Source organism: Pongo pygmaeus, chromosome 21 (assembly GCF_028885625.2).
Source record: "Pongo pygmaeus isolate AG05252 chromosome 21, NHGRI_mPonPyg2-v2.0_pri, whole genome shotgun sequence".
Taxonomy (NCBI): domain Eukaryota; kingdom Metazoa; phylum Chordata; class Mammalia; order Primates; family Hominidae; genus Pongo; species Pongo pygmaeus.
In genome coordinates, this window is record NC_072394.2 from 35,746,407 (window position 1) to 35,774,302 (window position 27,896).

The following is a 27,896-nucleotide window of genomic DNA, read 5'->3' on the forward strand; positions in this document are numbered from 1 at the left end:
CAAAGGGTTTCAGAACACAGCCCCTGATAGACAAGCAATAACAATAACCACAACAGCTGACAAGTATATGGCAGTACTAGGTGCCGGGTTCTTTTCTAAGCACTTTATACAAATTAACTCATTGAATCTTCACAACAACCTCTGGGGTAGGTGCAATTATTATCCCTATTTTACAGGTGTGAAAATCAAAGCACAGAGAGATTAAGAAACTTACCTCAGGCCACACAGCTTCCCAGTGGTGGAGCTAGAACTCCGGTTCCAAAACTCTATACTCTTACCTGCTATGTGTGTTCAGGAGAAGGAGGATGTTATCCCACCTCCAAGAAGCTCAGGGAGGGTAAGTGACCTGGCCAAGGTCACACCGCAAGTTGCTGCAGTGCTAGAACAGAACCCCGACCCTTGACTCCTAAGATAGCCTTGCCCCCGTTCTTCCAAGCTGGGAGCTGAGGAAAGCCATCCTTGGTCACTGCCTGCACCTTTTCTGCTTTAATTTCACCCAGGCTTCCAGTCAGTCCAGAGGGAGCATACAACTGACCATCAACACCCCTGATCCTTCCATGGCCTGCCTTGACGGCCACACGGCCACCGACATCCAGCTGGGCTTGCTAGTGCTACTGGGGCCCAGCATCACCTCCTCTGTCTCGGTTTCCTGGGTGAGTGTATTAGTCTATTTTCATGCTGCTGATAAAGACATACTCAAGACTGGGTAATGAAAAAGGGGTTTAAGGGACTCACAGTTCCACGTGGCTGAGGAGGCTTCACAATCATGTCAGAAGGTGAAAGACACGTCTTACATGGCAGCAGACAAGAGAGAATGAGAACGAAGCGAAAGGGGTTTCCCCTGATAAAACCATCAGATCTCGTGAGACTTACTAACTACCATGAGAAAAGTATGGAGGAAACTGCCCCCAGGATTCAATTATCCCCCACCGGGTCCCTCCCACAACAGGTGGGAATTATGGGAGTTACAATTCATGATGAGACTCAGGTGGAGACACAGCCAATCATATCAGTTAGTGAGACTCAAAGGTCTTTGTTCCCTAGGGGGCCTGGGTCCGCTGTGAGGACTCCTCCAGGGCCAGAGAGCTGTGCCCGCTGCTAAAATGTTAAAATACTTTAACACCTGCACCCCTTTGTTCACCTCTGGTGCTCCACAAGGACCTCAGCAACTAAAGGATTCTGCCTCCAAGACCCTCAGCTCGGCACCCTTGCCAGGTGGTGGTTAAGCCCTTTGACTGCCTCCCTTGGGCGTGATGGCATCAAAAGCCAACACAGGAGGAAGGCCAGAGGCCTGGAGCTCATGGAGAGCTGCGGTGTTTCTCCACTCCCATAGAGAGAGGGTTACCCAGGCTAGAGAGGGCGGGGCCCTGGGAGGAAATCTGGGGAAATACAGCCTCCCAAAAGTTTCAGCTTCTCTATTCTGAGCCCCCTTGGGATTCCTATTTCCCGTTCCACGGACTTTGAAGTTGAGAAGGTGCCTCAAATAAGGGGTCACGAGGGTCCCCACCATGGGTGAGCCACATGGCATCCATGGGGAAACAGTATCCTGGGGTCTTAGTTGACATGATTCTGCGGCAAAAAAACAAACAAACAAACTGGTCATCTCTGGCTGCTGGGAATCGCTTCTCGGCTTTTCTTGGCGAAGATCATGTATTGTATCTGGCTGGTGGGGTAACATCCTATTTCTGGCTTATAAGGTGATCATGTGAGTTACGGAGGCCCATAGACAACCCCCTCAAAACCAAAGGGTCCTCTGGCTTCCAGGCAACAGTAATTCTAGAGCCAAGTGACTCTCATTACAAAAGGCTGTCCCTCCACTGGGCTGAGTCCCTCCCGCTGTGTCCAGCCCTGGCCCCCTGCCATCCAAGAGCACCCAGCACCCACCTGTGCCCCCACCCACGGCAAGGCCCACACATGCCTGGTCTGGATCAACATGAACCAGTAGCTGGAGAAGACAATGACACAGGGTGGGGGTGAGGGCCAGATGAGAAGGGACCAACCCCGAACAAGCATTCCTGGGGGCTGGGGGTCAAGGGAGTCCCTCCAGCTAGAAAACAAATTCTTCTCCTGTTGTGACCTAATTTCAAATCTTCATAGAAACATTTTTTGAAGGCTCCATTTTCCCTAAGAAATCAGGAACTACATGGCCAGGCATGATGGCTCACACCTGTAATCCCAGTACTTTGGGAGGCCAAGGCAGGCAGATCACAAGGTCAGGAGACAGAGACCATCCTGGCTAGCGCAGTGAAACCCCGTCTCTACTAAAAATACAAAAAAATAGCCGGGCGTGGTAGTACACACCTGTAATCCCAGCTACTCAGGAGGCTGAGGCAGGAGAATTGCTTGAACCTGAGAGGCAGAGGCGGCAGTGAGCCGATATCGTGCCACCGCACTCCAGCCTGGGCGACAGAGCGAGACTCCGTCTCAAAAAAAAAAAACAAAAAAAATAGAAATCAGGAACTACAATCCAGTTCACTCTAAATAGGTAATGTTTTTTGTTTTGGATGTTCAGAAAAAATAACATGGAAATGAGGTCACAACACCCTCTCTCCCTCCTATAAACCTCGATTCTGCTGGCAGCAGGCACGGAGACTTGCTCCCGTTAACCACACGCTGTCTTCCGTATCTCCTCTGCCTTCCAGGCAGTGGTGATTCTAGAGCCCAGCGACTCTCATTACAAAAGGCTGTCCCTCCACTGAGCTGAACCCCTCCTGCTATGTCCAGTCCTGGCCCCCCTGCCGTCCAGGAGCACCCAGCACCCATCTGTGCCCCCACCCACGGCCAGGCCCTCACGCGCATGGTCCGGGTGATATGGGAGACAGCGTGTGGTTAGGGGTGCAAGTCTCCATGCCTGCTGCCAGCAGAACCGAGGTTTACAGGAGGGAGAGAGGGGTGTTATGATCCGCAGCTCACTGAGCACTGCACCCCCAAACAGCTGCCGTGACTTTAAAAAGTGATCTGTTTTCTCTGGCAGCACCATAGTCACACTGGGCCCCTACCCCGCTGGCCTCAAGGAGCAGGTGAGTCCCTTCCACTCCCCACGGTCCTGAAGGACCCATAAGCAGGCAAAAAAAAAAAAAAAGGCCCCAAGTCATGGATGTAGCTGGGTTGAAAGCCTCATTCACTTTCTAGTCCTGAATTCCTCTTGCAGTGGAGCCGTCCATGCCCACTGGGGGGTGGGGAGGGCCTCTGGCTTAAACTGTTCATTTCATACACTTAACAAATATTTACTGAGCACCTACTATGTGCCTATCATTGTCTTAGGTACTTGGGATGTGTCAGGGAAAAACACAAAAGTCCCTCACGTTTGTGGACCTCAGAGCTCTGGCCCTGGGGTCCCACAAACCGACCAGTTTCCTCTTCCCCAGGGTTCTTCTGCTAAGATGCAGAGACCCTGCAGTCATTGCCACCTGGGTGTGGGTGTCTCTTTTTCAGGCCCCTCGGTTTTTCCCAGTCCCTTCACTCTCTGGCCTAGTGGCTCCAGTGTCCTTCAAAAGTGGAGTCCCCAGGCCAGGCGTGGTGGCTCACACCTCTAATCTCGGCACTTTGGGAGGCCGAAGCAGGAAGATCACTTGAGGTCAGGAATCTGAGACCAGCCTGGCCAATATGGTGAAACCCTATCTCTACTAAAAATACAAAAGTTAGCCAGGTGTGGTGGCGCCCATCTGTAACCCCAGCTAACTTGGGAAGCTGAGGCAGGAGAAGGGCTTGAACCTGGGAGGCAGAGGTTGCAGTGAGCCGAGACCATGCCCCAGCACTCCAGCCTGGGCGACAGAGCGAGACTGTGTCTCAAAAAAAAAAAAAAAAAGTGGAGTCCCCAGGGCTTCTGATCCCCTGTGAGCATCTGAACACTGGTGTCTCATCCTTCCTCAGGCCAGAATCTGCTGACCCAGCTGAAATGTCCTTCCTGTTCCTCTGTCATCTGTTGCAGGAAGGACATCCAGGGGCCCTTCTCTTATAGGTTTTGAAGAGGGTGTTTCTGCCCATCACAACAGTGAGCCCCACTTTCTCTGTCACACTCACATACCATACTCAGAGCAGCATTAAACGTCTCCAAGACAGCTGGCTTCTGCCTGGGGTTGGCTAAAAACTGCCCACAGGTGGCCGGGCATGGTGGCTCACACCTGGAATCCTCCCACTTTAGGAGGCCAATGCAGGAGGATCACTTGAGCTCAGGAGTTCGAGACCAGCCTGGGCAACATGGCAAGACCCTGTCTCTACAAAAATATTTTTTTAATTAAAGAATTGCCCACAGGCAAGGCAGAGGAGGCAGGGTAGAGACGCTGAAATCTGGGGAGTGTCATATGAGGGGACTGCAGAAGGGACCATGGGTGCCCTCCTATTCTTCACCCGGGCAGCAAGCAATGATGGAAGCTTAGAACTGGGACAAGTGCGCAGGGAGGGCTTCTTGAGGTGGGTGGAGGTTGGCATGTTGGAAATCGGAATGGAAAAGGCCCTCAGAGGTGATGGCACCCACAGCTCACATCTCCAACACCTGCAGGGGCAGGCGGGTAACACCCACGTGAAGCGGCCCAGGTGGGGCCTTTGGTGAACACGCCCCCGCCCAGTGGGCGGCTCCACTCTGCTTGGTCGAATGTTCTCAGCACAGCAGAACCGCAGATTATCTTTGAGAGACACCAGAAAGCTGAACTTTCTGAGATTTCACCCCCATCTTTACATATCAGCAACAAAACTAAACTCTTCCAAACACCATTGCCTTGGTTTTTGGGCTCCCTCAGAAGCAGACCCTGAGCTGGGGAAGTGAAGGTGGCTTCGGGGGAGGTGATGCCAGGAAGATGGAGGGAGGAGGACTGAGTGCTAGAGTGTGTGCAGAGCTTCTCTGCTCCGTAGATCTCGGGGCTTCTGACACGGTTTGTGTAACAATCCCCCATTCACCCACGTGATGATTTGGTGAGTGCCTGTGTCCCCAGCCAGACAGTGAGCTGCCCCAGGGCAGGGACCCCTCGGTTTCTTGTTGCATCTCCAGCACCCTGTCCAGTACTTCGCATGCAGGAGGCACTCAAGAAATACATGCAGGATAAACAGCTCAGACCTCACTCATCCGAGAAATCACCTGAGATCCCTCCCCACCAGGCCCAGAGAGATTAAGTGATTTATTCAAGGTCACACAGCAAGTCTGCAGAGCTGAGCCCAAAACCCTGGCTTCCCCAACAGAGCTTCTCCCTGAGCTCCGACTCAAGTGACACTAGAGGAGCCGGCAGGTAACAACAATTAGGCCAGCAAGGGGGTATCGGACCCTCCCCTGAGCTCTAAGTGATGATGGGGCATGGGTTGGGGCAAAGGCTGGTCAGCGCAGGAGAGGGAGCAGGAGGGGCCCAGGCCAGGCCCCCAAGGTCAAATCTGGGAGACTCAGTTTGCCAAAAATCAATTGCCAGCCAAATGGCTAACTCACTGAAACTCAAATTGCAAAATGACCAGTTCTCCAAGTTTACCAAATTTACTCATTTCCCAAAATCTTGCTTTAAGGATAATGTTTCATGTATTTTATAAGCATTTGTGAATATTTCCTTCTTTGATATATTCAATGGATATTTTCTTATTAATATGACCAAATTTCTAATGTTTTAAGGTTAATTTTTTAGTTTATTCTGACTTGTTTCTAATCCTTTTTTGAGGACATTTTCTGTTTCTGCCAACATTTTAGCATTTTTCGGGGGGAACATATAGTGTTTCAGGCCATTCCCCTCAATTAAAAAATAATAAAATTCACTAACAGATTTATAAGAATCCTTCAACAAAGTGAACATTCCTTAAAATGTTGCTGAGAAGAATGTGTTCAGTCACTGAATAGGTTCAAGGAACATTTCCCTTAATAAGGTTCTTAGTGAATGGGTGGAGCAGCCCTTTAGAGACCAGCTTTCCCAGCTGGAGCTGCTTGCTGTTCAGGGGCTGCCTGATGGGGGATGGAGATGGTCCCCACTGAGCAGGGGTGGGGGAACACACCCTGTCCCTTCCCCATTCTGAGCAGCGGAGCAGCCAGGGACCACCTCTGCCCACCAGGGCACTAAGGTCCCCTGCCCGCCCCTCTAGCAGAGCTGCTCAGAGAACACAGCCTCCCTGTGCCCAACATCAGGGGTCCTTCCACCAGGCCCAAAGGGACCTCTCAGAGGTAAGGCTGGGGAAAAAGAGCTGCCTGAGAAGCACATTGGGTGGTCGTGGCTATAAGTGCCTTTGAGCCCTAGAGGTGCCTCATCTCATCCTGCAGAGGAAGAAGCTGAGGAGGCGCTTCTGTGTTCCGGCCCTCAGCCTTCTTACCTCGCCTCCTCTCAAAGCCATCCTGCATGTGACTCCCCACTTACAGATGAGGAAACCGAGGCTCCCAGGGGCTGCACCAGTCCCTCAGGGACCCAGAGCGCAGGGCTCCTGGAGAGCATCAATGCCCCACACAAATGACCTTCACAATGAGCTCCATGAAGCTGATGCTGTAATTCCCCCCCACTTAACAATAGAGAGAACTAAGGCTCAGAGAGTCAGAGAAATGTGCCCAGGGCAGCAGAGCCGGGATCCAGGGATCCAACGGGGGTTCATCTGACTTCAAAGTCTGTACCCTTAACCCCAACCACCCACCTCCCTAGAACTCCAGACCCCAGAACAGGGCTGTTGCCTCTGATGCCTGCTGTCTGTGAACCGCAGAGGGTGGGAACGAGGGCCTGCCCGAGGGCACCCAAACACCGGGGAGGCAAAATGCAGCAGAGACCAGAGGGTAGAGAAAAACCAGCGAAGGAACCACAGAGGAACCCCCAGGAGAGTTTGCCAGCTCTGAATCTGCCCCTGGAGCTGCCCTGCCTGCCCAGCCCTCCTCCCTTCCCGCTGTGGGCTGAACCTGAGAACAGGTGGATAGGGGTCAGGGAAATGGGTGGGGCTTAGAGATGCCCTTCATTTCTTCATCTCTTACCTTTCAAAGATTCCCATCTATAAACAGCAGAACAGGAGGGACCAAGTAGAGACAATCATACGGAACCTCCTGGCTGCGTGACCACAGGCAAGCTGCTGACCCTGTCTGAGCCTATTGTTCATATCTGGAAAATGGGGATAAAGAAAATTCTGGCCAGGCGCGGTGGCTCATGCCTATAATCCCAGCAGTTTGGGAGGCCGAGGTGGGTGGATCACGAGGTCAGGAGTTCGAGACCAGCCTGGCCGAGAGACCAGCCTGGCCAATATGGTGAAACCCCATCTCTACTAAAAATACAAAAAATGAGCCAGGCGTGGTGGTGTGCACCTGTAGTCCCAGCTACTTGAGAGGCTGAGGCAGGAGAATTGCTTGAACCCCAGGAGGTGGAGGTTGCAGCGAGCCAATAGCACACCACTGCACTCCAGCCTGGGCAACAGAGCAAGACTCTGTCTCAAAGTAATAATAATAATAATAATAATAATAATAATTCTCCCTAGGAGCTGGAAGTCAGGGCTTTCCTTACAAACATGAGGAAGTGTTAGGACCACTGTGTTCAGCCAGCCCTGCTCAGGCACTTAACAGAACTCAACCCTGATCCCACACAGAGAGACCCTGCGCTGCACAAAGGGAGGCGGGAGGGGCCAGAAGCAGTGTGCCTCATCAAACCCCTGCTTCCAGCCCCACCCTGCAGACCCCTCTCCTAGATTCAGCCGCTGGTGTCCCTAGTAGGGAGGGGAGGCCCAGATGCACTCCAGTGAGGACCACAGGGGCCACTACAGGGCCTGCAAGGGCTGGGCTGCTCCAAAAATGATGCTGCAAATCCTGGCCAGGTGGACCCGTCTGCTCAGAGTGCACCCAGCGTGGGCAGGGCCCACCTGTGCTCTGAATATCAGAGAGGAGCAGAGCCAGGACCCAGCCTGAGCCTTGAACCAGCCCCAGCAGCTGTCTCCTAACTGGCCTGTGAGAAGCAAGGGAAGAGAAGGCAGATGAGCTCATTGGCTTACTCGCTGAGTTACCTCCCGGCTTCTTCACGCTCTTGTGCAGGCCACACGTGACACAACTGCAGGGTGCACCACTCGTAGTAGTTTACATGAACCATGCCACCTGGAGTTGGGCAGTGCACAACCTACACATCCTTACATGGCTGCCCTGATGATGACCCACTCATTCATTCACCATCACTCATTCAGTCAGTCAGTACACCTCACTGACTGCTCTGTGCCTGGCCCGGTGCTGGGCAATGCTGAGACAAAAAGACGAATTAGACTCAGCCCCGGAACCCTCCAGGAGCTCCCATTCTGGTGGAAAACAATAGGTGCAGGAGCAGACAGATTCCAGCAGCATAGTCGGGGGTCTGGCAGAGGTTTGGGCATTGTGGGTGGCAACGTGTGAGAGGCTCTAGCTGGTGAGCAGCCCACCTCAGGGTGACCCCAGCAGGACAAACCCCGACACAGAAATGTTAGAGAGCCCTCGACACGTAGGCTCTCGAGAAGAGTTCCCAGAGTCTGATCTGTTCCTTCCTTCGCAAGCTTTCCTGAGATTCCCCCTCCCCCTCCTTTCTCTCCCCTTGTCCAGGGGTACCTAACTCTGCCCTCTTCATCCAGGGGAAAGTGTATCCTTAGGACACACACGGCCGCTCTAAGGTGTAGTGGGAGCAGCCTCAGGCAGAGCTGGTGTTTTGGGCATCAAGGACAAAGATGGTGGGGAACGTGGCTCTGCTTCTACCCACAGGATTACCTGCTGCTGACCATTCCGGGCAAGTAGTGGTTTCTGACTGAGAGCCAGTCCCACCCCCCGCCACGAGTTCTCCAGCCCCTGACGGCCTGCAAAGGGCCACAGTATTCCAAAACCTCAGTTGCAATACAGAGGGTTCTTGCCTGAGCAAGAGTCGGTTCTGAGTGTGCTAAGGGGTTATGTGAGGAGGAGAGACTCTCTTGAAATATTTAAATGCAGTCTTTTTCCCCCTGATATTTATTGGTTTCCCATGGCCCCTGAGAAAGGAATTCTGAATTCTATATTCAGTGTCTCCAGGAAGGAAGAGTTCCCCAGAAAATGGTGAAGAGGCCTTTGAGTTTCAAAAGTCCCAGCCCTGACAGGATGGGGTGTGGAGGGGACACAGGGAACCACGCACACTGGAAAGCCTCGCTGATGGAGAGGGAGGAAGAAAGCAGGAAAGATGGGGGGCTTAGGGGTCTCTAAGAAAGTGGGAACCACAGAAGCCCAGAGATGCTTGGGAGGCCCTGAGTGCAGAGGAAAGGAGCTGAGGGAGGCAGCAAGACCCCCAGGCTGGGAGCTGGGTTCAAGTGGGTGGTTGTGAGACAACCACACCCCAGAGTCCCCAGGCCCACAAGGCATGGCACACGCCCAAGAACAGTGCCATCGTGGACGCGAGCCCAGGACACACACACGCCCCGCCCCAGCTCCCCTCACCCACATGGCCCTGGCAAGGCAGGGCAGTGAAAAGAAAAAGACCCCACCCCAGAGGGCCTTGCAGTCAAAATGTGCACGGTAGCATGGTCGCCGGGGCAGAGAGAAGGCAAAGCACAGAGCGCCCCACCCACAGGCACCTGTCGCTGTCCACAGCAGGTAGGCCTGGCCCCGGGAAAAGGCAGATGAGGAGAAAATTCACACTGATTGTGATAAAATCCCCGGGAGCAGCAGGATGGAGGCTCGTGGCAGCCTCTGTCTTGGGAGTGAGCATGTGTTCAGCTCCCTGGTAGCCCTGGCTGGCCTCAGAAAACCAGAGTTTCGCGGGGGCCCTTCTCCACCACACAGCCCAAACCGTGGAGGCTTTCATGGGTCTGGGGCAGGGTCGCTGTCCTGCAGCAGAAGGTTGGGGTTCAGAGCGAGCCTCGCTGTGGGTTCTTTACGTGGCTCCCTGATCTGTTTTATTTATGAACCACAAGCCCAACCTTGAAGGGAAAAAAGACCCCAGTGGGCAGCCCCAGAGGTCTTGACCTAGAGGGCAGGACCACCCTGCACATGAACTTGCAAAGTCTCCCAGCCCTTGTTGTGCATATATGACACGACTAAGATTGGGTGGAGGCTGGAAGACAAGCTGAACCCTCACCCCAAGCCCAGAGATTTCCCACCCATGTGTGAGCTCGGTGCCCGGCACATGGTAGATACTTGGTACAAAATGCTTGAATGGAGAATTCCTTGGGACCCTGAAGAAGCTGGGCAGGCCTTGGCCTCCTCAGCCAGGATGGCCTGTCCAGACACCGGCAAGCCTCTCCCACCCACCACGAAAGCCCCTCGATCCCCTCCCCAGATTTCCACAGATGCATCTTCTGTGGTGCATCTCACTTTGCAGTTTGCAGGCTCACGCACCTGTCTTCCCATCAGATCTTCAGATAACACTGGCTGGTGCCAGACAGGGAGTGTGATTATTCCTATTTGTAAGGTGGTGAGGACCACGGATGGATAGGAGGGTGGGTAGATGGAAGGATGGGTAGATGGATTGTGGCTGGCTGGCTGGCTGGCTGGCTGGATGGATGGATGGATGGATGGGAAGGTAGGAAGATGGATGGTGGATGGATAGATGGATGGATAGGAGGGTGGGTAGATGGATGGTGGATGGACGAATGAATGTAAGGATGGATAGGTGGATGGTGGATGGATGAATGGATGGGAGGGTGGGTAGATGGATGATGGATGGATGGATGAATAGATGGATGGATAGGAGGGTGGGTAGATGGATAGTGGATGGGTGAATGGATGGGAGGATGGTTAGATGGACTGTGGATGGATGAATGGATGGGAGGATTGGGTAGATGGATGGTGGATGGATGGATAGGAAGGTAGGAAGATGGATGGTGGATGGATAGATGGATGGATGGATAGGAGGGTGGGCAGATGGATGGTGGATGAACGAATTCATCATCACTAATCTAGCCCCACTCCCAGCTGAGACACACAGTCGCTGCAACCAAGAAGAGAGGCAGGAGTCAAGGATTTCAGATTCCCCATTTTCATACAAATATTTTTCAGAATAAATAACTCTTACCTATTTATTAGAGCAAAGAGCTCTTCTAAGTGATACCTTAAAACAAACGAAACCTAGTTTGAAATGTTACATGGAATCAAACTGCTTTTTTTATCCAAAGTAAATTCATAATTCAGACATTTCACTAATTGACATCTTCCTCCGCAAGATGTCCAAGTGCTTGAGGTCAACAAGAGCAAGCCAGATCTCAGATGGATCAAGAATCTTGAACATATTCACATTATTTGAAATGCATATGATTAATTCCCACTTCTAGGAATTTCCTAGAGAAATAATCAGAGATGGCCAGGCACGGTGGCTCGTGCCTGCAATCCCAGCAATTTGGGAAGCCGAGGTGGGCAGATCACCTGAGGTCGGGAGTTCGAGACCAGCCTGACTAACATGGTGAAACCCCGTCTCTACTAAAAATACAAAAAAAAATTAGCCTGGTATAGTGGTGGGCACCTGTAATCCCAGCTACTTGGGAGGCTTAGGCAGGAGAATCGCTTGAACCCAGGAGGCAGAGGTTGCAGTGAGCCGAGATCATGCCATTGCACTCCAGCCTGGGCAACAGAGCAAGACTCTGTCTCAAAAAAAAAAGAAAAGAAAAGAAAAGAAAAAATCAGAGATGCAGACAAAGATGGTTACCATAGCACTGGTTTTATGGTGAAAATTTGAGAGCAATCTAAATGTCCAACAATACAAGATTTATTTTTAAGATAAATTCCTAATAAAAAATTTGTACAGACATTAAAATAATGTTTTAAAAGAGCATTCATAAGAAAATACAAGAAGACTAGGATACAAACCTATTTAGAGATGGTCTGAAAATTAAATATACATATATAAAATAAATGAGCTGGGCACGGTGGCTCACGCCTGTAATCCCAACACTATGGGAGGCCAAGGCAAGCAGATTGCTTGAGCTCATGAGTTCAAGACCAGCTTGGGCAGCATGACGAAACCTCATCACTATAAAAAATACCAAAAAAATTAGCCGGGCATGGTGGTGCATGCCTGTAGTCCCAGCAACTCGAGTGGCTGAGATGGAAGGGTGGCTTGAACCTGGGAGGCGGAGGTTGCAGTGAGCTGGGATGGTGCCACTGCACTCCAGCCCAGGCAATGGAGCCAGGCCTTGTCTCAATAAATAAATAAACTCAAAATGTAGGCTGTGATTGTCAGACAGCCTGAGTGGTAGGATCGCAGGTTACTTTTATTTTATTCTTAATACTGTTTCCAAAACTTTTATGGTGAACATGGTTGACTTTTATGATTGGGGTAAAATGTTCTCATTCATTCAATAATTGTAGGGATAGGTATCGACACTTACTTTGTGCCACATGAGCAAAACACAGCAAGAATGGTTTCTGCCCTCACAAAACTTGTGACGGAGACAACATTAAATAACTCAGCCAATAAAAAGACAAAGGACTACAAATTCCAATGAGAGCCAAGAAGGAAAACTACAGGGTGCCAGAAGAGAGAAGAATGGCAGTGTGGCTGGGCACGGTGGCTCATGTCTATAATCCCAGAACTCTGGGAGATTGAGGAAGGCAATCACTTGAGGCCAGGAGTTCAAGACCAGCCTGGCCAACACGGTGAAACCCCATCTCTACTAAAAACACAAAAATTAGCCAGGCGTGGTGGCACTTGCCTGTGGTCCCAGCTACTAGGGAGGCTGAGGCAGGAGAATCGCTTGAACACGAAGGCGGAGGCTGCAGTGAGCCAAGATCGTGCCACTGCACTCCAGGCTGGGTGACAGAGTGAGGCTCTGTCTCAAAATAAAAACAATGGCTGGGGTAGCCTACTTTAGAAGAGGTGGCTGGGGAAGGCCTTTTGAAGGAGAAGCTGTTCGAGCTGAGACCTGCAGTGTGAGTGAGCCAGGTAAAACGTGGAGGAAAAGGTTCTGGGCAGTGGGAACAGAATGTGCAAAGGTCCTGGGGTGGAAATAAGGTGGGTCTATCTGAGAAACTAACAGAAAGCCAGTGCAGACAGTGAAATAAGCAAGAAGTGGTAGGAAATGAGGTTGGAGAGGCAGGCAGAGGTCCAACTGCACAGGGTCTCAAGGGCTAGGCCAAAAATATGGGCACCATTCTGTGCGGAATGGTGATTCACTATTTTAAGCAGGAGAGTGATGTGATCTGAATATGTCAGACTGTTTTTTTCTTAAGAGAAGGGGTCTCACTATGTTGCCCAGGCTTGCCTGGAGCTCCTGGGTTCAAGCAATCCTCCTGCCTCAGATTCCTAATGTCATGCATTTTTAGGAGAAAAGAGATTGAGCCAGAGCTACAAAGCTACAGACTCCCAGAGCTTTGGGGGAAATCCAGTGCTGTTTTATTGTGAGACGTCAGGGATCAACCCTGAGATGTTCAAACCAACTACCCTGAGGGAGCTCATATCTCTGCCCAGTGTTGTTCTGAAGCGCGGTGGAGACAGGAGAAAGGAAGGCTGAAGGTGGAGGAAACTCCCTGTTTCACATCAGCTATCACTTTAGGCACTCAGAGCCACTGTCTTCTCTGATTCCCGTAAGCCCCATCAAAGAGAAGCAGACAGGGACTTGTTAGCCTATTTGACAGACAGAGAAACTGAGGCTCAGAGGAGCTGGCCCATTCATTCGTGCATTCCTTCATTCGTGCATTTACTGCATGCTAGGTGAAGACAGGGATGTGCAAGACGAGTGAGACACACCCCAGCCCTCAGGCATCTCATGGACTAGTGGATCAAGAAGACAAGGGGCATATCCTAGGACAAGGCTTTGCTCCAGACATGTCTGCGTTTGAATCTCGGCCCTGCCACTTCTGTAGAGAAGTAACTTAACTTCTCTGAGCCGCAGTTTCTTCACGTCTAAATGGGGAAAGTGGTGATGCTGCTGAGGAGGAAGACGGGGGAGGAAGAGGAGGAGGAGCAAGGAGGAAGATAGGTTGTTGTAAGAGTGGAAAGCATTTGCTGAGTGCTCAATAGTGGGAGTTTGGAGGTTGTGGCCAACTCCTTCTGACCCAAGTTTTAGTGTGATTTCCATGACACACCCCGTCTCTCCATCCTGGGCAGTGTTAGTTCTCCCTTATGTGAAACCCAAGCTGGCTGAGCCCACAGGCAAATGCCGCCATAGTGACACTGGAGCTATTCAGAGCCAACCTGTTGCCCTTCTATAAAAGATACCCACTGGCATCCTGAATGCACGACAGAATGTGTACCCAGCGCGTGGAAAGACGCAGGGGGTGCTCAGAGGAGAAGCAGCAGAACCAGAGTGCCCATGAGGCACATGTCCTCTGGGAAGGAAGGGAAAGCCCCTCTTGGGACAGACACAGTCAACTTTGACTTACGAAGCAGAAACCACAGGCCTAACCCTGAGTGTTGACAACTGTGAGCAACTGGATGGAAAAGAAACAGCCAAAACTGAAACATCTGCAAACACGTCTTAAATACAGTACTTCGCCTTTGAAACCTCTTACACATTTGTGACAAGGTTTGTTCACATATCTAGTTTGGGAGCATGTGTCCAGAAAACTTTATCCCCCCCATTGAAAATGAAACTTCAGGCCAGGTGCAATGGCTCACACCTGTAATCCCCGCACTTTGGGAGGCTGAGGAGGGTGGATCACTTGAGGTCAGGAATTCAAGACCAGCCTGGGAAATATAGTGAAACCTTGTCTCTACAAAAAATACAAAAATTAGCCGGGCTTGGTGGCCTATAATCCCAGCTACTTGGGGGGCTGGGGTGGGAGGATCACGTGAGCCCAGGAGGCAGAGGTTGTAGTGAGCCAAGATCATGCCACTGCACTCCAGCCTGGGTGACAGAGTGAGACCCTGTCTCAAAAAAGAAGAAACTTCAGAGTGAGGTTAAAATGTCTCTATACCTGCTTTCTGTCTAGTAAAAGCATTCTAAATGATCCATTTTTAGGGGGAGATAAAGAAACATAACCCCCCAAAATCCATATTTTACTGTTCCAAACAAAGTGTAAATAGTTGTGAAAATCTAGATTCTGTAGATGGGAGAATGGCATAGAATCTGAGCGAAAGGTAGAAAAAGACCTGAGCATGGCTGATGCAATAGTAAATAACGATGATGATAGTAGATTATGGAGACTCACATATCCTAGGCAGGGTGACATATTTCATCTTGTTTAATCCTCACAGCAACCCTATGATAGGCATGATTTCATCCCCACTTCATAGATAAGGAAACTAAGGAATAAAATATTAGATAATGTCCCAAGGCCACACAGCCAGGAGGCAGCAGAACCAAGATTCACATCAAGGCCTGTCTGGCCCCAAACTCTGTGACCAGAAACTCTTTCTTTTCCTAAACCATTGGTTCCTCACCATTTATACATCACAAGGCCCATCAAGAATCTCATTAAAGCAACGTGGGGGTATCATTGAGCCCAGGAGTTTGAAACCAGCCTGGGCAACATAGTGAGATCCCATCTCTACTGAAAACATAGGAAAAAGCTAGCTGGGCATGGTAACATGAACCTGTAGTCTCCGTTACTTAGGAAGCTGAGGTGGGAGGATGGCTTGAGCCCAAGAAGGTCAAGGCTGCAGTGAGCTGTGATGGCGCCACTACATTCCAGCCTGGGCAACAAAGCGAGACCCTATCTCAAAAAAAACAAAAGAATCTCATTAAACATATCTCTGAGAAGTGAACATTAACACCAAATTTTATATGCAACTTCAGAGGGTCCAGGGACACAAACTGCCTGCGGTAGCCCCCTGTGACCTCATGTGACTGACAGAGATCTGAGACTGATTATGCCAGAGGACTGAGCCAAGGAAGGCAGGCCATGACTTCTGAGTTCCAGGGGCCTAGGCAGACACAGACAAGTACATAAAAAGATAAAAGCATAAACATGTACGCAGACGTGTGTGCGTCACTAAAGACACACCTAGGAAAGGTCAGAATCCTGAAGTTTCTGGCCCTAGGAGATCCTCGGCTCAGCCTGGCCTATTGTGATCTCCTCACACAGAGGCCATTAAGAGTTGGCAGCTGCATTATCACTGGTCATTGTGATCTCAGCCAAGACTTGGCTAGCCTTGAAAAGGACTTCCCTTCAAAGAGTCTGCAGGTCAAATTACTTAGGGCTCAGGGACAAGCTGGCCCTTGTTCCCAGCTGATAAGCCACCTTATGTCACATAATCCACCATGGGGACCCTGGATTAGTGGAAGTCAATGGCTGCCCCACCTCCTAAAGTTAAAGAGGAGAGAGACAAAGAAGCAGGAAGCCCCGAGGCCCATCGGAGGCTGCCTCCCGGATGTGCCCCTTCCCCTTCGCGACCTCTGCGGTTGGGTTCATTGTTTGAGTTCAGAGAATCATTTGAGGCACCAAACTCAAGGGCCACACCCATCAATGGGTGGCACAAATTTCATCTCAAAGATGATTCAATTTCCCTCAAATGTCCAAGAAAAATAACACCCAGGACAGTTGAGTTTTGTCTCCTACTTATCATCATGAATAAAACTCTAAGTTCTTCCCTCTGAGAAAAGGCCAACTGACATTTGATACAAAGGTCTACGTATCTAATACAAAGGTCTATGCACTGTCTGTTCAGCAATGTCCAAAGTGGAGCGTTTGACAAATGAAACCGTAGTTGAGGTTCACGGCATGAGAACCGCAGTGGAGCTGGAGAGGTCCTGCAGCCTAGGGAGGGCCAGGCAGCAGACATACTGAGCCTGCTTGAAAGCAGGACCCCAGTCCAATGCCCAGCCTGCAGGTCCCTGAAGTGGGCATTCACCACCCCCTGAGGCAAAATCAGCTTCCTCACCTGGACTCTTGCTTTGTAAGCTGTGGTTACACCAAACAGCATGATAGGACGCACAAAACAAAATCACAAATCTTCAAGAGGTGGGAACCTAGAATGATGACTGGGCCTTCTCCTGCTATACAGGGAAAGCCTCAGGCCCAAAGAATAGGTTCTAGAATTTGGGGAGCCATTCAATGAGATAACAGGTAAGAAGGAGCCCTGTCCAAAGACTAGATTTTTTTTTTTTTTTTTTTTTTTGAGACAGGGTCTTGCCCTGTTACCCAGGCTGGAGTGCAGTGGTACGATTAAGGTTCACTGCAGCCTCGACCTCCTGGGCTCAAGCGATCCTCCAAACTCAGCCTCCCGAGTAGCTGGGACCACAGGCACATGCCACCACGCCTAGATAATTTTTGTATTTTTGTGGAGACAGGGTTTCGCCATGCTGCCCAGGCTGGTCTTTCACTCGTGAGCTCAAGCAATCCACCTGCCTTGGCCTCCCAAAGTGTTGGCATTACAGGCGTGAGTCATTGCTCCCGGCTGAATTTCTTAAATATAAATGACAACCTCAGCAGCCTAGTGACACCATTCAAGTCTCATTCCAGGGGCAACCAGGGGAAGCAAAGTGGGCTGAGCCAGTTATGTAACTCCCAAGCTTAAACCCCTCCACCCTCCAATCACCCTGAAAACAAAATCCAAAGTCTACCACAGTGTATCCCTCAGGATGCATCTGGTCACAGGCAACAGAAAACAGGCTCTTATTGATTATTTCACCTGGAAGGTGTTCAGAGCAGGGCAGCTCCTTGTCTTGTAACATCTGTGGATCAACATCTTCCTTCCCATCTCTCTACTGTCTCCTTCATCTTCAGCCAAGCTCTCACCCCTAGAGCTACTCAAGCTCATGCCCATTCAGGTTTTTTATATTTTCCAACCACCCTGCATCCATTACTCACTCCCCAGGTCTTTGCATGGCTCGATCCATCATCATGTCACCCACGTCTGGGATAAAATGTCACTCAGCACAGAGGTGTGGGTCCAAAGGAATCTCACCCCCTCTTCTCCATCATCTTTGTTTCTCTTTCTTCACACATGTATCATTATCAAGACTTGTCGGGCCAGGTGCTGTGGCTCGCATCTGTAATCCCAGCACTTTGGGAGGCCAAGGCAGGTGGATTCCTTGAGTCCAGGAATTTGAGACCAGCCTGGGCAACATGGCGAAACCCTGTCTCTACTAAAAATAGAAAAATTAGCTGGGCGTGGTACCACGCACCTATAGTCCCAGCTACTTGGGAGGTGAGAGGATTGCTTGAACCCAGGAGGCAAAGGTTGCAGTGAGCCAAGATCATACCACTGCACTCCAGCCTGGGAGACAGAGCGAGACTCTGTCTCAAAAAAAAAAAGAATTGTCCTGTTATCAGTCTCAAAAAAAAAAGAATTGTCCTGTTATCAGTGTCCTCCACTAAGGGGTGAACTCCATGAGGGAGGACACAGTATGGCATGTCCCCTGCCTGATCCCCACCACCCACCGCAGTACCTGGCAGGGAGAAAGTGCAGGGGCCGTTTGCTGAAAGAATGCATGTGTTGCACACATGCCGGAACCCTGACAATTTCCAACTTCATTTCCAGAAAGGAAAAGTCGGTACTGGAAGATCATTTTATGTCCAGTAGAACGATCCAAGTCCAAATCCTAGAACAGCTCCAGACTTCTGGGTGTCTTGGGGCATGTGACCTCTGCTCTAGAACTCAGTGTCCTCACCTACAAAATGAGGGTGCAGAATGGACTAGACTAGTGGTTCTCCAATCTGGGCCGCCTGCAGAGAGGCCTTCTAAAACAAATTCCTGCACCTCCACCCTTACTTATTAAAGCAGTATCCAGAAGTTGGGGAAGAGAGGAACCAAGAATTAAAACCTGTAACATACGCACCAAGGTGATAATGATGTCTATCGGGACCAGGTTCTTCTGAACTCAGAGGTACTGGAATAAAGGGCAGGCCCAGGCCCACGGCTGCCACATGGACTCTCCAGAGAACCTTCCAGATGCTCTGCCCAAGCCCAGTTCATGCAGCTCCCGGAACCAGCTTCCTTTCCCTCCGAGCCTGATCCATGCTCATTCACTCATCCCTGGGATGGGCTAGGAGTGTCAGTCTCTCCCAGGTGACCATCAGCAGCCTTAGAGCTGGAACCCTGTCTGTGATATGCAATGTTCTACTACTGTCCAGAAACACTGCCTGGCACAATATGTGTCTAAGGGAATGAAGGAATGAACAAGAGCATGCAGGCCCATTACTGTGGGGCTTTTTGGAGCCTACAATGAATTAAGATGCTCAGACAGGCCAGACACAGTGGCTTCCCCCTGTAATGCCAGCACTTTGGGAGGCAGAGGCAGGTGGATTGCTTGAGGCCAGGAGTTCAAGACCTGCCTGGCTGACATGGCAAAACCCCATCTCTACTAAAAATACAAAAATTAGCCAGGCATGGTGGTGCACACCTGTAGTCCCAGCTGCTCAGGAGGCTGAGGCAGGAGAATCGCTTGAACCCAGGAGACAGAAGTTGCAGTGAGCCGAGATTGCGCCACTGCACTCCAGCCTGGGTGACAGAATGGACTCTGTCTCAAAAAAAAAAAAGTCACTCAGAGAATCTCCAGAAGAGGAGAGGCCCACCTCTACCCTGTGCAGTCAGGCCCAGAGCCCTGGCCCATGAAACAGAGGTTGGGACACATTTGCCATAGGGAACAGGGACTGCCCCATGCCAGGAATGGGGGAGGCAGTCAGTACTGTATGAATGCACAAGAATGTCATGTATCTTGGGGGCTGATTGAACCCAATAGACAGGAGCCATCTACTCTACTTACTTCAGGCACATTTGAACTGAATTAACTACCCAGACGCATTCATAAGGTTTTTTCCTTTCTGTCAACTCTTTTTTTTGAGACAGAGTCTTGCTCTGTCACCCAGGCTGGAGTGCAGAGGTGCAATCTCGGCTCACTGCAAGCTCCGCCTCCTGGGTTCCAGTGATTCTCCTGCCTCTACCTCCTGAGTAGCTGGGATTACAGGCGTGTGCCACCACGCCTGGCTAATTTTTTGTATTTTTGGTAGAGATGGGGTTTCACCATGTCAGCCAGGATGGTCTCAATCTCCTGACCTCATGATCTGCCCAACTCGGCCTCCCAAAGTGCTAGGATTACAGCATGAGTCACCGCGTCTGACCCTTTCTGTCAACTTCTATACTAAATTATTTATCTGCTTCTTCTAATCTTCCCAATAACCTTCTCCCAGGAGAGATGAATGCCCCAAACTCACCTCAGGGCCACCCACTCACTACAGAGCCTGTGAACACTTTTCTCTCTACCTGGGATGTTTCTCTGCAGGGTGATCATAGATCACCTCAATGACACCCGCTCATCCTTCAGACAGCAGCTCTCACATCACCTCCTAAGGGAAGCCCTCCCAGATTTCTCTTGTTCCCTCACAGAACTGGGCTCCTTTCTCTCAGAACACACCCTTTCTTCACTCTTCACTAGTCCCTCAATAAATAGTGGCGTACACTGAATTACTTCATTCACATCTGTCCCACGCATAAAACTGGAAGAGCCCCGCCACCAGAGACAGGGTTGGGTCTTTCCCACCTGCCAGAGCCTGGCACATTTGTAACCAGAGAAGTGCACGATGGTAATGGAAGCCAAGGACCACACAACTGGCAAGCGGCCTACCCCGGATCTGAGCCCAGAACTTTCTGACTCCAGGCCAGGCGTGGTGGCTCATGCCTGTAATCCCAGCACTTTGGGAGGTGGATCACCTGAGGTCAGGAGTTTGAGACCAGCCTAGCCAACGTGGCGAAACCCCATCTCTACTAAAAATACAAAAATTAGCCAGGCGTGGTGGCGCACGCCTGTAATCCCAGCTACTTGGGAAGCTGAGGCACAAGAATCATTTGAACCCCGGAGGCGGAGGTTGCAGTGAGCCAAGATTGCGCCGCTGAACTCCAGCCTGGGAAGCAAGAGTGAAACTCCATCTCAAAAAAACAAAAAAAACTTTCTGACTCCAGTGTCCAAAGTCAGTGGCTCAGCAGCTCCTGGACTCAGTGCTGAGTGCCATGCATGCCCAGAGCACAGCACAGGCACCAGAGAGGGCTCTCCCGGGGCTGCTACCTGCCAGCCTCTCAGGTCCCTCTGCCGTGTCGCTCTCTAGTGCCCCAATGGCTCCTAACGGCTTAAAATGGAGGATTAAAATCAGGAAATGTCAGTGGGCTGGTTCATGTTCTTGACTTTGTCCCACAAAAGAATCTGAGAGCTAGTCCAAAGTAAAAGTAAACAAAAGGGTTATTATAAAGCAGGCTGGGCACGGTGGCTCACGCCTGTAATCTCAGCACTTTGGGAAGCCAAGATGGGTAGGTCACCTGAGGTCAGGAGTTCGAGACCAGCCTGGCTAACATGGCAAAACCCCGTTTCTACTAAAAATACAAAAATTAGCCGGTGTGGTGGTGTACACCTGTAATTCCAGCTACTAAGAAGGCTGAGGCAGGAGAATCGCTTGAACCTGGGAGGCGGAAGTTGCAGTGAGCCAAGATCACATTATTGCACTCCAGCCTGGTGACAGAACAAAATTCCGTCTCAAAAAAAAAAAGAGTTTATTACAAAGCAAAAGAACCCTCTGACAGCTCATCAAAAGTGAGACAGCTCCGTGTGATGGGAAGGATCTTCCTTTATGGGAGATTTGCATGATTTTTCATCAAGGGGCAAGAAAGAGGGACTGCTGTGAAGCACGTTGGGGGTGCTTTGTGAGGCCTGCATACGCAGTGGCTGTACGCGCTATTACATGCATCGCATGTCTCATTAAAATCTTAAATCTCTACCCATGGGTATAGCTAAACTAAGGTTTTTTTAGCATCAAAAAGAGCCTAGGTCAGTTTGAGGCCATTAATTCCAGGTTTCCACACCTGTGCAGGCCTGGGGATTTTTTTTCCCTCAGTTCTTGCTCCTCTCTGCTACAGGATGTGTTTAACCACAAGCCCCAGATGCAGTTCATGGAATGCCAAGTGGCTTGTTCTTGCCATAAATTTGATGTGTTTTTTTTAAGAGAGGCTCTACTATTTAACCTACTTCAGAGAGACAGACACCTGGCCTGCCCGCCCCCTTCACAAGAAGCTCCAAGCACTCCGAACATCTTTCAGGAAGACACTGGCAATGTTGCAGCAATGAGAAGGGGATGATTTGGAAGGCAGCCTGAATCATGCTGCCCTTATCAGCATGCTTGGATTGTGTCCCTTCTTGTCTGACTTTTCAGACAGACATTGGGCTATAAAATTGGGATGCAGCTCTGTCATCAACAGTCTGGAAGCAGGAGCAGAAGGAAAGGCAGCTTCCGAAAACTTGGACCCATCCACCCCAGGCAAGATAAGAACTTGATGCGTCGAACAGGCAAAAGAGAAGGTCCAGCTCTCAGGTGGGAGCCAGCAATGCACAGTCCATCTAAGGACCGATAACGAGGGTTTATGCGTTTTTGGATCGCTTTAGCAATGTCCCTCCCTTGCTGAAATGCACTCTGCCTAGCACAGGGAAGGTGGTTGACAACTGCCTGTTATGCATTGGTTTTCAGAGAATGGATTTAGTCCTGGGATTCTCAAAAGGTTTCACTCAAGTCAAAGTCTGACAATATTGCCATCAACTCAGTCACAGGCATAGATTTTTTTTTCTGTGAAAGTATGCTTAGATGTCATGTGAGATACTGAGGTTGAATTTCCCACAGATCAGAGTAAAATTTTAAAAATTAATGAAGCTGTGTTGAGATTTTTTTCATAAGGCCTAATTAATTCAAACTGAAGAATTCCCACTGGCTTCATTCAGATTGTACCCTTCCTCACATTCCTGCCATAGTTGCTCTTCTTTTTTAGGGATAGAGTCTCAATCTGTTGTTCAGGCTGGAGTGCAGTGGTGTGAACTTGTCTCACTGCAGCCTCAACTTCCTAGGCTCAACCGATCCTCCCACCTCAGCCCCCCAAGTAGCTGAGATTACAGGTGTGAACCACCATGCCCAGCTAATTTTTTTTTTTTTTTTTTTTTTTTTTTGTAGAGACGGGGTCTCACCCTGTTGCCCAGGCTGGGATAGACACTTTTTTAGGGTATTGGCAAATGGCAAATGGCTTGCTTTTGTTAATGCCTATACATGGCAAGGGCAAAGATTCACAACCCAGCCTGGCGCGGTGGCTCACACCCATAATCCCAGCACTTTGGGAGGCCAAGGCGAGTCGATCGCCTGAGGTCAAGAGTTGGAGACCAGCCTGACCAACATAGTGAAACCTCCTCTCTACTAAAAATACAAAAATTAGCTGGGTGTGGTGGTGCGCACCTGTAATCCCAGCCACTCAGGAGGCTGAGGCACGAGAGTCGCTTGAGCCTGGGAGGTAGAGGCTGCAGTGAGCCAAGATTGCTCCACTGCACTCCAGCCTGGGTGACAGAGCGAGACCTTGTGGGGGGGAAAAAAGGCCCCCAACCCAATTTTACAAAACAAGCTCACCTTGCCTCATCAAGGTGAAATGCCAGGGGACACAAACCTCCACCTCACCCTAAACATTAGAGGGAAAAACTTGGGAATCACACTTTTGGAGGAAAGTGAGGGTCAGAGGTGGGGATCAATCTCTGAAAGTCACCCAGCACAGCTCAGACTCAAACAGGGGTCTCCTGACTGGGTGTGGACCCAGCTCTCTGCCTCCTCTCTGAGTCTCAGAATCCTCAGAGTGAGCTGACATATGCACATACCCCAGTGACAAGAGATAGACCTGAGAGTGCAGCTGCAGGATTCAGAACTCTCCAGTTCCCCAGCTGGTGATTCAGATGGCTCCAGGGATGTGACAGAGGAAGGTGGCATGAGAATATGTGACCTGAAGGTAACACCAGTGAGCAGGGCTTGGCCTGTACTTAAACACAATGACCATCCTGGAGAGTAGGTCTATGCACAGTTGAAAAGAAGTAGGGAGGTCAAGGCGGGCGGATCACAAGGTCAGGAGTTCGAAACCAGCCTGGCCAACATGGCGAAACCCTGTCTCTACTAAAAATACAAAAATTAGCTGGGCGTGATGGCAGGCACCTGTAATCCCAGCTAGTCAGGAGGCTGAGGCAGGAGAATTGCTTGAACCCGGGAGGCGGAGGTTGCAGTGAGCCAAGATCATGCCATTGCACTCCAGCCTGGGTGACAAGAGCAAGACTCCGCCTCAAAAAAAAAAAAAAAAGAAAAAGAAAAGTAGGAAAAAGCCCTTTCTTCAAGACATTGACTGCTACATACTGCAACATTTTCCCATGACTGCAGCATACAGACTAGAATATCTACGATGGGAATGGCACCCTCCCGCAAGGGCCAGGACCCTAGTATGTGGACGTCCTACAGAAACGTACATGGCGACCCAATGGTTCCTGGGGAATGTGGTGTCTGAAGAAGCCCTCCTTTGCAGGTATCAGCCACCGCGATGCTGACTCTCTGGGTCCTGGCTGTCATGTTGGCGGTCCAGGAAGAAGCACTTGGCCAGCTGGAGCTTGCAGATAGGCCTTCCCTAATACCCACTTTGCCTGTCTGTTTTCCACCTGGATTGCTCCCTGGAAGTCTGTCAGCCTCAAAAGTCCCTCTACCCAGAAAATACCCAGCGAGGACCAAAGGAGACAGGTGTCCACCCATCACCAAGTACTTCATATCTGGCAGCAAACTCAAAGACGATAAGTAAGGGCTACACACCCTTGGTCCTTTCAGCCCCCCACACAGGCTTCTCATTCCTAAGCTCAACGGGGTGTTCTGCCTTCTGAACATGTGGGTCCCGAACATGAGGGGGCATTGGACTCACCTTAGGAGCTTGTGATAGAACAGATGCCCAGGCCCCCCTAGCCATTCTGGTCCGGCACTACTGCAGTGGGCCTGAGAGTCTGGCTTCCTCATCTGCTCCAAGATGGCACTGAGGCTGCTTGTCCAGGGTCCACACGTAGGTTAGGGCTGGTCTACACAACCCTGGAGGAGGGAACTCTCCCACCTGGCAGACTGTCTGATTACCCCCCATTCATGTGTCTCTTCTCACCTGGAGACTGTGCAGAGAGACTGCCCAGCCCCTCCCTGCTGAGCCCCAGGGCTCACCCAGACTCCCACGGGTGCTGAAACCTCAACCCGCTTTAACAGGAGCCAGGAAGTGGGAAATCTGGGCCCCGCCATCACCCCCTTGACCAGACTTGCTCTCTCCAAACCCCCTTTGTTCACTCACTCCCTGAGTCTCACCTCCTGCATTAGACAATGAGGAATTCGTTCCTCCAAGAACCCCGCAGAGGGTGAGGGCAGAGCAACTCAGGAATTTAAGGCTCAGCAAAGAAGTGACTCCCAATGAGGAGCCAGAAGGAGAGGGGATTTACTAGCAAATGAAGGCCAGCAGGAAGGCGCTCAGTGCTCTGACGCCAGCCTCGCAGCCATGGCCCACCGCAGCCATCCAGGATGAGAGGACAAGGCCACACAGGGAGACCTGGCACATGCTGTGTGACCAAAGGGCCAGCCCCACAGCTCCAAAGCGGACTGCTTTGACTCAGGAAGAACATGTGCTTTGCTCTTCCAGCAGCCTTCCTTGGTACAAAATACTTCAAATATATAGAAAAAAGGCCAGACATGGTTAAAAAAAAAAAAAAAAAAAAAGACAGATTTGTACCCATCACAGTGATTTGGAGGTAATGGTGGTTAATTTTGGTTGCTTTGTTTTGTTTGTGTTTGTGTTTGTGTTGAGACAGGGTCTTGCTCTGTTGCCTAGGCTGCAGTCCAGTGGCATGAGGCCCCTTCACTCCATGCCCAAATCCCTTTAGATGTACTCAACAGCAGGCTGATCTCATAGTAGTTGCTAATAAATGGTAGCTCTTAACAAGGGCACAGGCAAATTTCTCTGACACCAGGCTGTCCTTGGAGCAGGCAGTAGCAAGCACTGTTTTTTTCCAGGAGGCACCATATACAGTTCCTATGGACCCCTCAATTCAAAGGTGCCAGCTGCCTGGCAGGGAAGCTTCTGGCTGAACCAACTGGGAAGGCCACAGCAAGGATGTGTCTCTTGATCCTTTTCAGATATGAATGCCACCTTGCCCCCGCAGATTGAGAAGATTCTGAAGTGTGAGAAGGTTAACTTGGCTGGTTTGCTTGGAACCATATTATCCACAGTGAGCGACTTGGACCTGCTATCTCTATTAGACCTCACTTCATCCCTTGATATACTTGGAGGTGCCAGCCTCAGTGGTATCCTAGGTGAGGGAAATGGCGGCAAGTCCTCGAAACTTCCATTGCTCTCAGAACTCACTGGTGCTGTCAGTGGTCTGCTACCCCAGGGGACGGAGGGTCTGGTGAGCCTACTACCCACTGGTTCAGACAAGAACCTTGTAAAAGGACTCTTCGGTGGCACTGGTCTCTCCACTCTCCAGCAGCCTCTGAAGGATGTGACCGACAAAGTCCAAGACCTCAAAGAGTCTGCTCGGGGCGTGCTGCCCTCAGGCATCAGCAACGCACTCCCAGACCTGCTGAAAAATGCTGACCTGGAACAGCTCTTGCTGGGGTAAGTGCTTCCTTGACCCTATGGCTTCTCCACCAGAAACCTGCTGATTTGGATGCTCATGTTCAACTTCCAACAGTCCCACAGGTTGGGATGGGTATATTGCTTGAGATTGATATATTTCACCAGAAATATTCTCGCTCTATGCTGCGCCTGTATCCTTTCAGGAGGAAACAGGATCAAGATTTTTGAGCTTATAGGCCTGGGAAGATTAGACAGCTGAGGGGTCAAGGGACTGGATGGTGGCTTGGTAGGCTGTTAATTGTCTGCTTCAAAGGCATTTCTCCTGCTGTCCAGGCTGATTCGTTGAAACAGGACTGACTCTTGATGCTTTCGCTTTGCAGATTACAGGTTGAAAAAGTAACTGTGGAGAGCATGAAGTCAACCATGACAGGCGATGGGATCCATGTCCAAGCCACGACTACGGCCTTCATAGGTGGAAAAGGGTGAGTCTGTGCCCACAGCAATCCACTGGGTCACCCTGCCCCAGGGTTGTAAGGTCCAGTGAGCAAAGGCCAGGTAGAAACAACAGAGAGGACAGCAGCATGGATGAGGATGGGGCAAAGCGGGCACTGCACATAGCTGTCCCTCTGCCCCAGTGCAGGCGGGCAAGGCAAGAGAATGGTCCAGGGAGCCTCATCCTCCAATAATGTGAACAAATATGTTGATGGGCTGGGCGTGGTGGCTCACGCCTGTAATCCCAGCACTTTGGGAGGCCTAGGCAGGCAGATCACGAGGTCAGGAGATCAAGCCCATCCTGGATAACACAGTGAAACCCCATCTCTACTAAAAATACAAAAAAATAGCTGGGCGTGGTGGTGGGCGCCTGTAGTCCCAGCTACTCGGGAGGCTGAGGCAGGAGAACAGCGTGAACCTGGGAGGCGGAGGTTGCAGTGAGCCGAGATCGTGCCACTGCACTCCAGTCTGGGTGACAGAGCGAGACTCCATCTCAAAAAAAAAAAAAAGAAAATGACAGGACCCACTCACCCCACCCACCCCTCTAAGCCGCTAGGGAAGGCAAAACTAGGTCATGAAAAGTGCTGAAAGAGGCAAGGTTTTAGTCTCAGTTAGCTTCACTTCCAGGAATCTGTCCAAAAAACCTAAGTACAGATACATTTAAGCACAAAGACATAGGGGTATTCATGATGGGAATTTAAAAAACAAAAAACCTGAAACAAAAAGCAAATAATTAAACCAAGTACAAGATTAGAAATGCTGACAATATTTATAATGGTATACAGAAATGCTTGTGAAGTTTTTTTTTTTTGTTTTGTTTTTGAGACAGGGTCTCACTCTGTCACCGGGGCTGGAGTGCAGAGGCACAATCACAGCTCACTGCAGCCTGGATCTCCTAGGCTCAGGTGATCCTCCCACCTCAGCCTCTCAAGTAGTTGGAACTACAGGTCTGTGCCAAGGTGCTCAGCTAACTTCTTATTTTTTTTTAATTTTTTGTGGAGACCAGGTCTTGCTATATTGCTCAGGCTGGTCTCAAACTCCTGGGCTCAAGCAATCCTCCTGCCTGGGCCTCCCAAAGTGCTGGGATTACAGGTGTGAGCCACCGCACCCAGCTATTGTTAGTTTTATTTTATTTTATTTTATTTTGAGATGGAGTCTCATTCTGTCGCCCAAGCTGGAGTGCAGTGGCGCGATCTTGGCTCGCTGCAAACTCCACCTCCTGGATTCAAATGATTTTTCTGCCTCAGCCTCCCA